Raw genomic sequence first — 9,608 nt, forward strand, 5'->3', positions numbered from 1 at the left:
TCAACAATATTTTAAAAATATCAACACTCAACAAGCAATCAATTGATGTATTGAGATTTAAACATTGGTCATTTAAATAAGATTAAGAGTTTGAAATCTTGATGTTTGCAACACCAGGGTAACATCGTAACATTTAGGATTGCAAGCAAAACATAAGGATCCCAAGGGAAAAATAGAATTTAAGAAGAGCATAATGAGACTGCTGAAGCATGTTGAGTACAGAATTCGTGGAATAAATTTGAAATAACTATGACACTGCACAGTACTATATCAAAATATCCATAGCATGTTGAGTGCAGAAAATTAGTATGAAAATCAAAATGAGATTCTCACAAATCACAACTATCAAAATTCTAGTGATCTTTAGTTCTTGGCTTCATTAATTAGCCCAGACTACGAAGTAATGTCATCAAATCACCATTTTTCATTCTGGAAAACCCCTTTAACCCACAAGATTTTGCAAGTGCCCTGAGTTCTGGCAGCTTCAATGCACTTAAATCCTCATGTTCACTCTGTTGTTCTCTGTCTTTCTCATCAACATCCTCCAAAAAGTCATCCAATACATCAGATTCTTGATATACTAGTTCAGTCTCAAGCTCAAGCTCTGGTTTAGACTCAGACTCTAGTTCCTTCTCTATTTCATTTTCACGTACATGATCAGCTGCATGATGTGACTCCAAACTCAAATTTCTCTTCCTATATGAATAAAGTAGCAGAACAGGTGACTTTCGTCGGAAATTTGATGTTGGTATGCTTAAATTAGGGGTATAGGATTCTTTGGTCTAACTCCTAGCTCTATTGTTTGAACTTTTATCTTCACTGGAAGAGCCATTCACTTCTGCATTGTCTAAATTCAAGTCTCTGCTGTTGTTTTTCTTACATTGTTCGACTAAGTGCTTCCTCAATAGCTTAAGGAGATAATCAACTGTTTCACTCTCTTTGCTCTTTCCCTGTGAGGCTTCAATTATCTTTTTTTTCTTTAACTACAACTCTTTCTCAAAGCTCAGCTTGGACCTTCCTAAAAAACTCCACAATCTCCTTCTCTCTTTGACCTGGGGCTACAGTGGCTTGAAATTTTGGGGAAGTAGAAAGGAAGAGTAACGGTCCATTTTTTGAAGATATCATTTCAGATTCATCTAGATTTTCAATATTCTCTCTCTCTGGAATACTTGCTTATTTAAAAAAAATATAAGTGAGAGAGATAAAGATGTAGAGAGAGAAAAGTTGAAAGGAAAGTCATTTTTCAATGAAGTCTGGATTGCTTTCGTCGATAATCTAAGTAAAAGAGTTTCAAGATGAGTGTTAAGAGAATTATTTCTCTTCTAGGGTCTTGTAGAGAGAGTATTCATTCCCAGCGAAACAAGAAATCCAAAATACAAATTCTCCACATTCGTATTTGTGTAGTTCGGTAACGAGGTAGGTTTGAAAATGGTAATAGATAACTTAAACGGCTCATGGATAGATGGGAGAAGAATTACAGTTGGAGTTGCAAGATACAAGGACGCTCGTTCAAGGACAGTGGGGATGAAAAGATCTTTGATTATTGCTTCAAAGATGAATACAGAAGAAACACCAAAGTCAAAGGAGAAATATGATATTAGCAGGAGTTTAAGGGACGAAAGATCTTATAAGGATGCTTTAATGTCGAACAGAGTGAAGAGGAGTGTATCGAAACATAGGGAGATGACAAATGGAGGTCTTAACAGGGGAAAGGTAAGAAAAATATTTGGGAAATGCATATCCCTTATGAGAGTTCAAGTTGGGTCAAAAGGTTATTAACGGGTATCATTAAACATTATTTTGAGCTAGAGTTGGTTCAAAAGGCTTTACCTAATGAAAGATATGGTGTTCAGATTGCTAGATGGGGATATGCTTGGAATTTTTTGCAGTAACTTTCAAATCGAATGAAGAGATGATGGAGGCATGGTTGAAGAAGAAAGATGAATTAGACTTCTGGTTTGACTGATTGGCACTCTTGTTGAATGAAGATGGTGTTCCAATTGTATTATGTCTGGTAGAATTATTTGTTGTCCCTCTTTTATGCTGGTAGAATTCATTTTTCGAATGGTTAGTAGGGAGATAGGGGACGGTGGAAGACATCCATGATGCCACAAAAAATAGGGAGGACCTCTCGATGGCGAGGGTTCTGATTAGGGTGGCGAGCCCTTTTGATGTCCCGGAGGTGATCACTCTTGGATTATATGGAAGGTCTTTCAAAGTGAGTATTAAGTTGGTATAGGCGTATGAGATTCCGATGTCTTTTCCTAGTAAATCGTCGGTGGTTGGTTCTGATGGAAGACATATTGGAGAGATTGTCCGATGAGAAAGATGTCAAGGGAAAATCAAACAGTGAGGAAGGTTCAGATCGGTCAATAGAGAATAGCAAACTAAAGGTAGACACATGGTTTGACCAGGGTGCTTCTTATGGTTTTGTTGGAGTGGGTGGGGAACAATACTTTCCAATTTTTAGCAAAGATGAGAAAGATATTAAAAGTGGAGTGTCAGACTATCAGAATTTAGGGAGAAACAAAGTGGGGGAGTAAAGAGGAAAAAGATAATGGTAAGAATTCAAATACTTGTTTGACTGATCGTGTTGGAGTAGTGAATCCAGAAGCAAACCTAATGTTGGTTGGGTTTACTGCAGATTTTGAAGAGATGAGTTCTAGGGGAAGATCGTTTTATCGATCTAAAAGTCTATTATCTACAAAAAGTGAATGATGGAGAGGAGAATAATTTACAGCTATAAAAGGGTTTATAAAAGGTTTAGGGAGAGAAAATACTGGTTCAAGAATGAACAGAATGTAAACTCTGAAATAGAGGGAGTCTTAGGTAGGAAGAATGAAAATGATATGGACTTAAGTTTAGTTCAACCAGTTAATTTGGTAGCAGAATTAAATAAGGAAAGTTGTGTGGAAGCTACTATTGAGAGAAAAAAAGCTGACAGGAGCTTGGATAGTGAGATTGAAGGGTGGTTCTCATAAGATGGCAGTTCTGGTTTCAAATCAAAGACATTCAACAGAAGATCTAAAAGATTATTGTTAAGGGAAGCCTTATATCAGGTGACCATTACAACAGTATCCTCGTCAGCCTTTTCAGAACTATTAGAGAAAGCTTTAGCTACATGGGAAATTAGTGAGCTATTGAGGGTCTATTTTAAGGAAGGGAAGACAACCTTTTTGGAGAAAATTATCAACTTGGAGAAAGGTTTGAGCTCGACCAACTAAGGTGTTTTTTATTGGGGGTATCCAGATTATTGATTAATTAATAATGAAGACAAAGTTAGTCATAATTTCATGGAATGTTAGAGGTTTGGGAAAAAATGAAAAATAGAGGGTTGTTCAAAAATTGGTTTTAAAGAACCGTCCTTCATTACTTTTGCTACAAGAAACCAAATCTCAGAAGTTACAGAGATCTTTTTTTAGAAGAAGTGGGTTGAATAACCTTCAAGGGTTTGTAGAATCACAGCTATTGGTTCCTCAGGAGGTTTATTGTGTTGTATGGATGACAACATGTTCGAATTGGAAGATCAGTATATCAGTAGAAGATTTATTGCCATTTTTGGGAAATTTCGAATAAATCAACTTAAGTGTGGCTTCATTAACATTTATGGGCCTTCAGTTGAGGATGAGAAAGCAAGTTTTTTTAGGAGCTATGTTCGTTCCTTAATGGACAGAGTCTTCCTTTATGTTTAGGAGGGGACTTTAATGTATACTTATTAGAAGAAGAGAAGGTAGGGAGAGCTCAAAATAGAAATGCAATGGGGATTGCCAGCATTTTATTCAACATACAGGTTTAATTGATCTACCTTTGAATGGGGGTAGGTTCACATGGTGCAACAATAAGGATATCCCCACTTTTGTAAGATTGGACAGGTTTTTGGTTGATGTTAACTTCTTGGAAGCTTTTCCTGAAATTATTCAATCCTTACTTCCCAGGTTTGTGTCAGATCATAATGATATAATCATTGAGAATGGAGGAGTATGTTAGGGTAAAAAACCTTTTAGACTTTTTAATTATTTGATGGATGAGGATGGTTTTGAGAAGCTGGTCGATTCTACTATTCAAGAGTGTAAGAAAAATCAGAAAAGAGTTGGAATTCTGAGTATTCTAAAAAAATGAAATTTTCCATAAAAAATTGGACTGGGAATAGAGATCAGTTTCTAGGTGCAGAGATTATAGAATTAGAAAGGAAAATTCACAAGATAGAGGAAAATTTCCAGCAAATGCAAGATTTAAGTGGGAGCGAAAAAGGAGCAAAGTTGAATTCTTTGTGAACAAAATTATGGAGGCTTTATAAAATACAAGAGCATATTTGGTTCCAAAAATCGAGATCGAAATGAGTGGAAGATGGGGATCACAATACAAGATTTTTTCATACATGTGCTTCAGTTAGGAAGAAGAGGAATTTCATGAATACTATTAATGTCAAAGGTGAGATTATCCAAGATCAGGCTATAATCAAGGCTAATGTCAGGGACCATTTCTTCAAAATTTGTAATATCCGATCTACCTTGGAATTAGAAGATATAAAGCTGAATTTTTCTAGAATTTCCTTAGAGCAAAGACTTTTTTTAGAAAAAGAATTTTCATAGGAAGAAATTTGGGAGAAGTTAAATTCGTGTGACAATAATAAAGCTCCCGGGCCAGATGGATTAAATATGGGTTTTTGTAAAAGATTTTGGTCTGATCTCAAGGAAGATATTCTGAAATTCTTCTACAATTTTTATTTGGGGAAAGAATGGAAAATGGAATAAATCACACTTTCATTACTCTCATTCTGAAGGGCTCCAACATTGGTGGTTTAGATGATTATGTACCTATCAGCTTAGTAGGATGTTTGTATAAGATCATTTCAAAGTGTCTTTCGAGGATATTAAGAAGTTACATTAGTGATATCATCAGTTCGACGCAGTTTGCTTTCATCTCAGGTCGTTAAATCTTGGATTGTTCTCTTATTACTAATGAGGGAGTAGACTTCTGGAGGAAAAAATGACTTAAGGGATGTGTGTTTATGGTGGATTTCAAGAAGGCCTATGACACGATGGATTGGCATATCCTTTTTAAAGTGATGAAGAAGATGGGCTTCAGAATCAATTAGAGCGGTTGGATAAGAAAATGTGTTACAATAGCCTTAGTGTCAGTTTTGGTCAATGAAGTTCCTTCTAAGGAATTCCCAATGGCAAAGGGTCTTCGTCAAGGATGCTCTCTTTCTCCACTACTTTTCAACTTAGTTGGGGAACTTCTTAACTTATTGCTTCTCAAGCCGGTTTCTGAGGGGTTGTTTTATGGATTGGAGATTGGTAGGAATAAGGGTTATGTTAACTTTTCTCATTTGCAATTAGCAGATGATCTCATCATTTTCTGTGGTGCTTCGAAGATGCATATATTAAATGCTAAGAGAGTTCTAAGAGTTTTTGAAGTCATGTATGGATTTCAACTGAACCTAAAGAAAAGAATATTGTTTGGTATTAATACGCTTCAAGAGGAAGTCGAGAAGTGGGCGAGGACTATTGGTTGTTCAGTTGGTTGTTTTCCTTCAGATTACCTAGGGGTTCCTCTTGGTGCAAACAGGAATTCTTCAGCCCTTTCGGATCCGGTTGTTCAAAATTTCCACAAGAAACTTGCTGGTTGGAAGGCTTCTACACTTTCACTGGTAGGGAGATTAGTCTTGGTAAAGTTGGTTCTTTATTCGCTTCCAACTTATTATTTGTCATTATTTAAGATTCCTTCCTCGGTCAATAAAAAACTTAACTCCATTATGTCTAAGTTTTTATGTGGAGGGGGAATTAAAAAAAAATAAGATTCATTGGGTTAAATGGTTCACTGTGTATAAATATAAGAATGAGTGAGGTTTGGGTGTGTTGGATCTAAACAATATGAACAGAGCTCTCTTAGGAAAATGGTCTTGGAGGTTTCCTAATGATAGGAAATCTGTTCGGTGAAGGATGATATGCAGTAAATACAACCTTGACTCGTCCTTTTTATTGTTCAATAGTAAGGTTCCACCTCAAGCATCTTGGATATGGAAATCAATCGTGAATAATCATTTTAAAGAAGACTCATTTGGTTCCAAGTTTCGAAGCTTGTGTAGAATCCAAGTTGGTAATGGAGAGCTAATTCGGTTTTGGCAAAACCTTTGGGGGATAGACTCTCCACTCAAGGTTATCTTCCCTAGACTGTTTTCCATTTCTTTAAACAAGAGTGGCAAATTAATTGAGTTTGGTGAGTTTCATTCTATGGGCTGGTTTTGAAATGTACAGTTGAGGAGAAATTTGACTGATTGTGAATTTGAACAATGGTCAAATTAGATGTTAATCATCTCTAAATACAACCTGTCTAAAGTTTCCAATGGTGGTCTAATCTGGAAAGGTAATAGGGCTGGTGTCTATTCTGTTAGTTCATGTGTTAAGGTGTGTTCCTTGGGTTCAGAGGAGGTTTATTTTTGGAAACATCATGTGGAGAGGATTGGCTCCTGCAAGAGTGAAGTCTTTCATGTGCTAGGTGGTTCTTCAGAAGCTGGCAGTGAAGACATAATTGGTTAAAAGAGGGGTGAAGGGAATTGAGGATGTTTTATGCCCACTTTGTAAGTTGGCGAAGGAATCATCCTCTCATTTATTCTTTTCATGTTCTGTTGCGTGGATATTATGGAACAAATTCATGAAGTATTGGAGACTCAGTTCGGGCTTTCATGAAAATGCTCAAAGCTTTCTTCTAGCTTGGGAAGAATTGAAATCTAATTTTGTTATTTGGACCTTTATTCCAGGCGTCATTCTTTGGACTATTTGAAAATTTAGGAATGCCATTGTGTTTGAAGGAGGGAAGATAAACCAGACCGACTTATTTTTTAGCAAGATTTAGGCTTGCTTCTTGGTTCTTAGCCAAGTTCAAAGAGATTTCTATTCATAAGGACTCTCTAATCAGTGACCACTCCCTATGGGATTTATGTTCATCCTTCAATAAATCGATTGTCACTAAGCTTTCTTGGTCCCCTCCTCCTAAGGGCTTCATTAAATTGAATGTGGATGCAGCAACCAGCGGTGACTAGAAGAGAAGTAGAATAACTGGTATTTTAAGAGATGATGCAGGTTCGATTTTAGGTTATTTCCAGAAGGCTTCTGGTATGGGTCCACCTACTTTGATGGAGCTAAAGGTTGTTCAAAAGGGTTTATCTTTCTTTGATTCTTTTCGAGGGTGTATTAAGGGTCGGTTGATAATTGAAAGTGATTGTAAAGTGGAAATGGAATGGGTTAAGAATGTTCATAAATGTCCTGATGTGTATGTTATAATTGTAAGGACATTGCTGATAGGCTTAAAGACTCAGGGGTGTAATTAGATGGGTTGTTAGGACAGCTAATATAGAGGCAGATGGCTTTGCTAAGGTTGGAATAGGCTAAGTTCAGTGTTGTTGTTAGGGGTATTTGTTTTTGGTTTTTGGGTTGTTTGTAAGGGGGTTATTCTAGATGTTTTAAATTTTATATATCCTTTATATTATTAATGAAGTCTAAGGCACTATTTTCCTCCTTATGCTGATTAAAGAGCTCCTTTACGAGTTTCATTAATCATGAAGGGGATTTTTAACAAGGTCTTCAATTCTTATAAAAAAATATTCTCTCTCTCTTCATTTGGCTTCTTCCCTTGAAACCCATGTCTTTGCCTCAAGAAGTTAGGGTTTCTCCTGTGACCACTAGAACCAGCTCTGCACAAAAAAGGTGTTCCCCTCGAACTACATTTCAAAGATATAATCTTCTCCTATGTGCAAATTTTGTGGTATCTATGGGAAGTGCGCGGAGAAAGTATCACCACTTCCAGAAATGCTCGAGTAGGAGAGATATCTGCAGACTGTTGGTCCATAACCTACAACAAATCAGTATTGAGTGACACAAAGTTAAGAAAACAACAATTTAAGAAGCAGATCTATCTCTGGACCTAATTCTTTGCTCATAAAGCACTTGCCGGAAATCCAAATAAGTATAGTAAAAAAACAATCTAGCCCGGAAACCACCTTAAGATAAATCGCACAACGAACAACAATCTTCAAAAAGTTACAACACCTTTAAATAGAAAAAATAAAAATGAAGTTTTGTATCAACCAAATCATGCGTACAAGAAAAAAATCTTGTCAGGGAATTCCTCTTTCCTCGAGGGAGTAATCAACCCTTTCCTCACAAAGTTCTACATATCTAGATAATATAAAAACAAAACTTCAACATTAGCAAATAATCTTTCAAATACATATCAATCTAAGTCTATTTAACTTTAATTTAACCTACACCCAATGGCAGATGCAAGTGTTATTGCCCACCTGAAGTCCGATTTTCTTTTTGTTAGTTATCTATTTTACGAATCGTGCCAACTCTAAAATTTTATTTCTCCGTACCTAGTACGAAAAATTTATATTGTTAATATAATTGGCCATGAAAGATATTTCTGGATCCACTACTGCCGGCATCAACACCATAATGACAAAAAAAAAACGGAACAAGACACGATATTCTTCTCCTTTGGCTCATCACAAGTGAAAATTACTTACTCTAGATGCTAATATCAACTGTACAATTCACTAATTTTTCCTCTTTTCAAAAAAGCAACTAAAAAACAACAGAAAACAAGAGAACACAGATCTAACAAATTCAACATGTCATCTTGAATTATTCAACAAAATATTTCATATAATCAAACAAGAACAGTCATTACAATTTAAGAATAAGATTAAGACTAAAAATATTTATAAAAAAAAAGGAAGAAAGGCCAAATAGAATAAGTTAAAAATGCAAAAACACCCATTAATGAAAACTGGGATGTGTGTAAGAGATACTAATTACAACCCTCAACCTCGTGTTGAACAAACATTTCCTTTCATTTTCTTTTTTTTTCTTGGCAACCAAACAAAAAGTAAAGAAAATGAAAGGAAACAACACACCCCAAAATGAGAAAAGAAGATAAAAATTCACCAGAAATTTTATTCGAAAGGAGATGAAGTGCATGCGACATGAGTTATGGTTGAGGTTCAAAACAAAGCTTTGTGGAGATTTTGCATTCTCTTTTCGCAGGGTTTCTGCACTTCTGCTTTGACAAAATGACTTAAGGGAGTCCCTTGGTAATTTGTGGATTTGTTTATGGTCAATTCTGGGTGAAGGAATTAACAGGCCTTTCAGCCTTCTCAAATGTATCAAAACTCAAACAGCCCATTTTGGTGTCCATTTTTCATGTTATTATCATTACTATGAGTAAACTAATTATTTAGTCACTTAGGTTAGGTATTGATTATCTAATTATTTATTTTTTAAATCATATATAATATTACATAATAAAAAATTAATGACGATGATTCACTTGGAAAGAACTATTTATCATTTTTCTACAAAAATTGTATAATTTTTCAGAATTATAGGATTTTTTTTTGAAATATTTAAATTTATTGAAATTGTTAATTTTAAAATAAGTTAGGAAGTTTTGAAACTCACGTGCTAAAGTTTTAAAATTGAACCAAAAATTTTGAAACTAAATTAAAAAAATTTAAACTTTTACCGTGAATTTTGCACATTCAATCTTCTTATTCAACAAACAACCTTATTTAGCTATTTTATCAACATACAAACATTTTAAAC

The 9,608-nt window shown here is 35.3% G+C and overlaps 1 pseudogene; it reads right to left on the bottom strand.

The window, feature by feature from the left end:
* Positions 1-383: 383 nt before the first annotated feature.
* LOC120183064 lies at positions 384-9,065 on the bottom strand (annotated as a pseudogene).
* Between the last annotated feature and the right edge of the window lie 543 nt (positions 9,066-9,608).

The sequence above is a fragment of the Hibiscus syriacus genome, unplaced genomic scaffold (genome assembly GCF_006381635.1).
Source record: "Hibiscus syriacus cultivar Baekdansim isolate YM2019G1 unplaced genomic scaffold, ASM638163v2 tig00112738_pilon, whole genome shotgun sequence".
NCBI lineage: Eukaryota > Viridiplantae > Streptophyta > Magnoliopsida > Malvales > Malvaceae > Hibiscus > Hibiscus syriacus.